At 46.7% G+C, this 5,000-nt stretch overlaps 14 non-coding genes and 4 pseudogenes across 14 annotated transcripts in view; all 18 read left to right on the top strand.

Annotated features, from left to right (window-relative positions):
- The window catches only part of LOC146218010 (5S ribosomal RNA), a 119-nt gene extending 86 nt beyond the window's left edge, over nucleotides 1-33 (top strand). The window contains exon 1 of the ribosomal RNA XR_014751508.1: nucleotides 1-33. This exon is cut by the window's left edge and continues 86 nt beyond it. This is a non-coding gene — a ribosomal RNA (5S ribosomal RNA).
- A 184-nt stretch (nucleotides 34-217) lies between these two features.
- On the top strand, nucleotides 218-336 carry LOC146218011 (5S ribosomal RNA). The gene has a single exon (XR_014751449.1). It is a non-coding gene; the product is annotated as a 5S ribosomal RNA (ribosomal RNA).
- Nucleotides 337-518: 182 nt separating this feature from the next.
- LOC146218012 (5S ribosomal RNA) lies at nucleotides 519-637 on the top strand. The gene has a single exon (XR_014751450.1). It is a non-coding gene; the product is annotated as a 5S ribosomal RNA (ribosomal RNA).
- Nucleotides 638-811: 174 nt separating this feature from the next.
- On the top strand, nucleotides 812-930 carry LOC146218013 (5S ribosomal RNA). Its single transcript, XR_014752642.1, has one exon. It is a non-coding gene; the product is annotated as a 5S ribosomal RNA (ribosomal RNA).
- Nucleotides 931-1,104: 174 nt separating this feature from the next.
- Nucleotides 1,105-1,222, top strand: LOC146218014 (5S ribosomal RNA; annotated as a pseudogene).
- Nucleotides 1,223-1,414: 192 nt separating this feature from the next.
- LOC146218015 (5S ribosomal RNA) lies at nucleotides 1,415-1,533 on the top strand (annotated as a pseudogene).
- A 178-nt stretch (nucleotides 1,534-1,711) lies between these two features.
- On the top strand, nucleotides 1,712-1,830 carry LOC146218016 (5S ribosomal RNA). The gene has a single exon (XR_014752453.1). It is a non-coding gene; the product is annotated as a 5S ribosomal RNA (ribosomal RNA).
- A 178-nt stretch (nucleotides 1,831-2,008) lies between these two features.
- On the top strand, nucleotides 2,009-2,127 carry LOC146218017 (5S ribosomal RNA). The gene has a single exon (XR_014752747.1). It is a non-coding gene; the product is annotated as a 5S ribosomal RNA (ribosomal RNA).
- A 174-nt stretch (nucleotides 2,128-2,301) lies between these two features.
- LOC146218018 (5S ribosomal RNA) lies at nucleotides 2,302-2,420 on the top strand. Its single transcript, XR_014752359.1, has one exon. It is a non-coding gene; the product is annotated as a 5S ribosomal RNA (ribosomal RNA).
- Nucleotides 2,421-2,592: 172 nt separating this feature from the next.
- On the top strand, nucleotides 2,593-2,711 carry LOC146218019 (5S ribosomal RNA). The gene has a single exon (XR_014752318.1). It is a non-coding gene; the product is annotated as a 5S ribosomal RNA (ribosomal RNA).
- A 174-nt stretch (nucleotides 2,712-2,885) lies between these two features.
- On the top strand, nucleotides 2,886-2,994 carry LOC146218020 (5S ribosomal RNA; annotated as a pseudogene).
- A 184-nt stretch (nucleotides 2,995-3,178) lies between these two features.
- LOC146218021 (5S ribosomal RNA) lies at nucleotides 3,179-3,297 on the top strand. Its single transcript, XR_014752320.1, has one exon. It is a non-coding gene; the product is annotated as a 5S ribosomal RNA (ribosomal RNA).
- A 174-nt stretch (nucleotides 3,298-3,471) lies between these two features.
- Nucleotides 3,472-3,590, top strand: LOC146218022 (5S ribosomal RNA). The gene has a single exon (XR_014751519.1). It is a non-coding gene; the product is annotated as a 5S ribosomal RNA (ribosomal RNA).
- A 172-nt stretch (nucleotides 3,591-3,762) lies between these two features.
- LOC146218023 (5S ribosomal RNA) lies at nucleotides 3,763-3,881 on the top strand. Its single transcript, XR_014752321.1, has one exon. It is a non-coding gene; the product is annotated as a 5S ribosomal RNA (ribosomal RNA).
- A 174-nt stretch (nucleotides 3,882-4,055) lies between these two features.
- Nucleotides 4,056-4,174, top strand: LOC146218024 (5S ribosomal RNA). The gene has a single exon (XR_014751530.1). It is a non-coding gene; the product is annotated as a 5S ribosomal RNA (ribosomal RNA).
- A 178-nt stretch (nucleotides 4,175-4,352) lies between these two features.
- On the top strand, nucleotides 4,353-4,471 carry LOC146218025 (5S ribosomal RNA). Its single transcript, XR_014751541.1, has one exon. It is a non-coding gene; the product is annotated as a 5S ribosomal RNA (ribosomal RNA).
- Nucleotides 4,472-4,645: 174 nt separating this feature from the next.
- Nucleotides 4,646-4,764, top strand: LOC146218026 (5S ribosomal RNA; annotated as a pseudogene).
- A 172-nt stretch (nucleotides 4,765-4,936) lies between these two features.
- LOC146218027 (5S ribosomal RNA) overlaps nucleotides 4,937-5,000 on the top strand; it is a 119-nt gene continuing 55 nt past the window's right edge. Inside the window, exon 1 of the ribosomal RNA XR_014752534.1 lies at nucleotides 4,937-5,000. This exon is cut by the window's right edge and continues 55 nt beyond it. This is a non-coding gene — a ribosomal RNA (5S ribosomal RNA).

Raw genomic sequence — 5,000 nt, forward strand, 5'->3', positions numbered from 1 at the left:
GAGACCGCCTGGGAATACCAGGTGCTGTATGCTCTTTTGCTCATTCACTTAGAAACTGAAATCTTGCAATATGCACAAGTAGTCCTTCATGAAAGGGGCTGGAAGCTGTTTTCATTTTGACACGAGAGAGAGAGAGAGAGAGAGAGAGAGAGACCACCTTGCATTGTCAATTGCTAAATCTGTATATGGATAAGTAGCCTATGGTTGTCAACTTATTTCGTACGGCCATACCAGCCTGGCAACGCCCGATCTCGTCTGATCTCGGAAGCTAAGCAGGGTCGGGCCTGGTTAGTACTTGGATGGGAGACCGCCTGGGAATACCAGGTGCTGTATGCTCTTTTGCTCATTCACTTAGAAACTGAAGTCTTGCAATATGCACAAGTAGTCCTTCATGAAAGGGGCTGGAAGCTGTTTTCATTTTGACACGAGAGAGAGAGAGAGAGAGAGAGAGAGACTACCTTGCATTGTCAATTGCTAAATCTGTATATGGATAAGTAGCCTATGGTTGTCAACTTATTTCGTACGGCCATACCAGCCTGGCAACGCCCGATCTCGTCTGATCTCGGAAGCTAAGCAGGGTCGGGCCTGGTTAGTACTTGGATGGGAGACCGCCTGGGAATACCAGGTGCTGTATGCTCTTTTGCTCATTCACTTAGAAACTGAAATCTTGCAATATGCACAAGTAGTCCTTCATGAAAGGGGCTGGAAGCTGTTTTAATTTTGACACGAGAGAGAGAGAGAGAGAGACCACCTTGCATTGTCAATTGCTAAATCTGTATATGGATAAGTAGCCTATGGTTGTCAACTTATTTCGTACGGCCATACCAGCCTGGCAACGCCCGATCTTGTCTGATCTCGGAAGCTAAGCAGGGTCGGGCCTGGTTAGTACTTGGATGGGAGACCGCCTGGGAATACCAGGTGCTGTATGCTCTTTTGCTCATTCACTTAGAAACTGAAATCTTGCAATATGCACAAGTAGTCCTTCATGAAAGGGGCTGGAAGCTGTTTTCATTTTGACACGAGAGAGAGAGAGAGAGAGACCACCTTGCATTGTCAATTGCTAAATCTGTATATGGATAAGTAGCCTATGGTTGTCAACTTATTTCGTACGGCCATACCAGCCTGGCAACGCCCGATCTCGTCTGATCTCGGAGCTAAGCAGGGTCGGGCCTGGTTAGTACTTGGATGGGAGACCGCCTGGGAATACCAGGTGCTGTATGCTCTTTTGCTCATTCACTTAGAAACTGAAATCTTGCAATATGCACAAGTAGTCCTTCATGAAAGGGGCTGGAAGCTGTTTTCATTTTGACACGAGAGAGAGAGAGAGAGAGAGAGAGAGAGAGAGAGAGACCACCTTGCATTGTCAATTGCTAAATCTGTATATGGATAAGTAGCCTATGGTTGTCAACTTATTTTGTACGGCTATACCAGCCTGGCAACGCCCGATCTCGTCTGATCTCGGAAGCTAAGCATGGTCGGGCCTGGTTAGTACTTGGATGGGAGACCGCCTGGGAATACCAGGTGCTGTATGCTCTTTTGCTCATTCACTTAGAAACTGAAATCTTGCAATATGCACAAGTAGTCCTTCATGAAAGGGGCTGGAAGCTGTTTTCATTTTGACACGAGAGAGAGAGAGAGAGAGAGAGACCACCTTGCATTGTCAATTGCTAAATCTGTATATGGATAAGTAGCCTATGGTTGTCAACTTATTTCGTACGGCCATACCAGCCTGGCAACGCCCGATCTCGTCTGATCTCGGAAGCTAAGCAGGCTAGGGCCTGGTTAGTAATTGGATGGGAGACCGCCTCGGAATACCAGGTGCTGTATGCTCTTTTGCTCATTCACTTAGAAACTGAAATCTTGCAATATGCACAAGTAGTCCTTCATGAAAGGGGCTGGAAGCTGTTTTCATTTTGACACGAGAGAGAGAGAGAGAGAGAAAGACCACCTTGCATTGTCAATTGCTAAATCTGTATATGGATAAGTAGCCTATGGTTGTCAACTTATTTCGTACGGCCATACCAGCCTGGCAACGCCCGATCTCGTCTGATCTCGGAAGCTAAGCAGGGTCGGGCCTGGTTAGTACTTGGATGGGAGACCGCCTGGGTATACCAGGTGCTGTATGCTCTTTTGCTCATTCACTTAGAAACTGAAATCTTGCAATATGCACAAGTAGTCCTTCATGAAAGGGGCTGGAAGCTGTTTTCATTTTGACACGAGAGAGACAGAGAGAGAGACCACCTTGCATTGTCAATTGCTAAATCTGTATATGGATAAGTAGCCTATGGTTGTCAACTTATTTCGTACGGCCATACCAGCCTGGCAACGCCTGATCTCGTCTGATCTCGGAAGCTAAGCAGGGTTGGGCCTGGTTAGTACTTGGATGGGAGACCGCCTGGGAATACCAGGTGCTGTATGCTCTTTTGCTCATTCACTTAGAAACTGACATCTTGCAATATGCACAAGTAGTCCTTCATGAAAGGGGCTGGAAGCTGTTTTCATTTTGACACGAGAGAGAGAGAGAGAGACTACCTTGCATTGTCAATTGCTAAATCTGTATATGGATAAGTAGCCTATGGTTGTCAACGTATTTTGTACGGCCATACCAGCCTGGCAACGCCCGATCTCGTCTGATCTCGGAAGCTAAGCAGGGTCGGGCCTGGTTAGTACTTGGATGGGAGACCGCCTGGGAATACCAGGTGCTGTATGCTCTTTTGCTCATTCACTTAGAAACTGAAATCTTGCAATATGCACAAGTAGTCCTTCATGAAAGGGGCTGGAAGCTGTTTTCATTTTGACACGAGAGAGAGAGAGAGAGAGACTACCTTGCATTGTCAATTGCTAAATCTGTATATGGATAAGTAGCCTATGGTTGTCAACTTATTTAGTACGGCCATACCAGCCTGGCAACGCCTGATCTCGGAAGCTAAGCAGGGTCGGGCCTGGTTAGTACTTGGATGGGAGACCGCCTGGGAATACCAGGTGCTGTATGCTCTTTTGCTCATTCACTTAGAAACTGACATCTTGCAATATGCACAAGTAGTCCTTCATGAAAGGGGCTGGAAGCTGTTTTCATTTTGACACGAGAGAGAGAGAGAGAGAGAGAGAGAGAGACTACCTTGCATTGTCAATTGCTAAATCTGTATATGGATAAGTAGCCTATGGTTGTCAACGTATTTTGTACGGCCATACCAGCCTGGCAACGCCCGATCTCGTCTGATCTCGGAAGCTAAGCAGGGTCGGGCCTGGTTAGTACTTGGATGGGAGACCGCCTGGGAATACCAGGTGCTGTATGCTCTTTTGCTCATTCACTTAGAAACTGAAATCTTGCAATATGCACAAGTAGTCCTTCATGAAAGGGGCTGGAAGCTGTTTTCATTTTGACACGAGAGAGAGAGAGAGAGAGACCACCTTGCATTGTCAATTGCTAAATCTGTATATGGATAAGTAGCCTATGGTTGTCAACTTATTTCGTACGGCCATACCAGCCTGGCAACGCCCGATCTCGTCTGATCTCGGAAGCTAAGCAGGGTTGGGCCTGGTTAGTACTTGGATGGGAGACCGCCTGGGAATACCAGGTGCTGTATGCTCTTTTGCTCATTCACTTAGAAACTGAAATCTTGCAATATGCACAAGTAGTCCTTCATGAAAGGGGCTGGAAGCTGTTTTCATTTTGACACGAGAGAGAGAGAGAGAGACTACCTTGCATTGTCAATTGCTAAATCTGTATATGGATAAGTAGCCTATGGTTGTCAACGTATTTTGTACGGCCATACCAGCCTGGCAACGCCCGATCTCGTCTGATCTCGGAAGCTAAGCAGGGTCGGGCCTGGTTAGTACTTGGATGGGAGACCGCCTGGGAATACCAGGTGCTGTATGCTCTTTTGCTCATTCACTTAGAAACTGAAATCTTGCAATATGCACAAGTAGTCCTTCATGAAAGGGGCTGGAAGCTGTTTTCATTTTGACACGAGAGAGAGAGAGAGAGAGACCACCTTGCATTGTCAATTGCTAAATCTGTATATGGATAAGTAGCCTATGGTTGTCAACTTATTTCGTACGGCCATACCAGCCTGGCAACGCCCGATCTCGTCTGATCTCGGAAGCTAAGCAGGGTTGGGCCTGGTTAGTACTTGGATGGGAGACCGCCTGGGAATACCAGGTGCTGTATGCTCTTTTGCTCATTCACTTAGAAACTGAAATCTTGCAATATGCACAAGTAGTCCTTCATGAAAGGGGCTGGAAGCTGTTTTCATTTTGACACGAGAGAGAGAGAGAGAGAGAGAGACCACCTTGCATTGTCAATTGCTAAATCTGTATATGGATAAGTAGCCTATGGTTGTCAACTTATTTCGTACGGCCATACCAGCCTGGCAACGCCCGATCTCGTCTGATCTCGGAAGCTAAGCAGGGTTGGGCCTGGTTAGTACTTGGATGGGAGACCGCCTGGGAATACCAGGTGCTGTATGCTCTTTTGCTCATTCACTTACAAACTGAAATCTTGCAATATGCACAAGTAGTCCTTCATGAAAGGGGCTGGAAGCTGTTTTCATTTTGACACGAGAGAGAGAGAGAGAGAGACCACCTTGCATTGTCAATTGCTAAATCTGTATATGGATAAGTAGCCTATGGTTGTCAACTTATTTCGTACGGCCATACCAGCCTGGCAACGCCCGATCTCGTCTAATCTCGGAAGCTAAGCAGGGTCGGGCCTGGTTAGTACTTGGATGGGAGACCGCCTGGGAATACCAGGTGCTGTATGCTCTTTTGCTCATTCACTTAGAAACTGAAATCTTGCAATATGCACAAGTAGTCCTTCATGAAATGGGCTGGAAGCTGTTTTCATTTTGACACAAGAGAGAGAGAGAGAGACCACCTTGCATTGTCAATTGCTAAATCTGTATATGGATAAGTAGCCTATGGTTGTCAACTTATTTAGTACGGCCATACCAGCCTGGCAACGCCCGATCTCGTCTGATCTCGGAAGCTAAGCAGGGTCG

This window comes from Hypomesus nipponensis, chromosome 28, assembly GCF_054491055.1.
Source record: "Hypomesus nipponensis isolate SF chromosome 28, ASM5449105v1, whole genome shotgun sequence".
NCBI classification, from domain to species: domain Eukaryota; kingdom Metazoa; phylum Chordata; class Actinopteri; order Osmeriformes; family Osmeridae; genus Hypomesus; species Hypomesus nipponensis.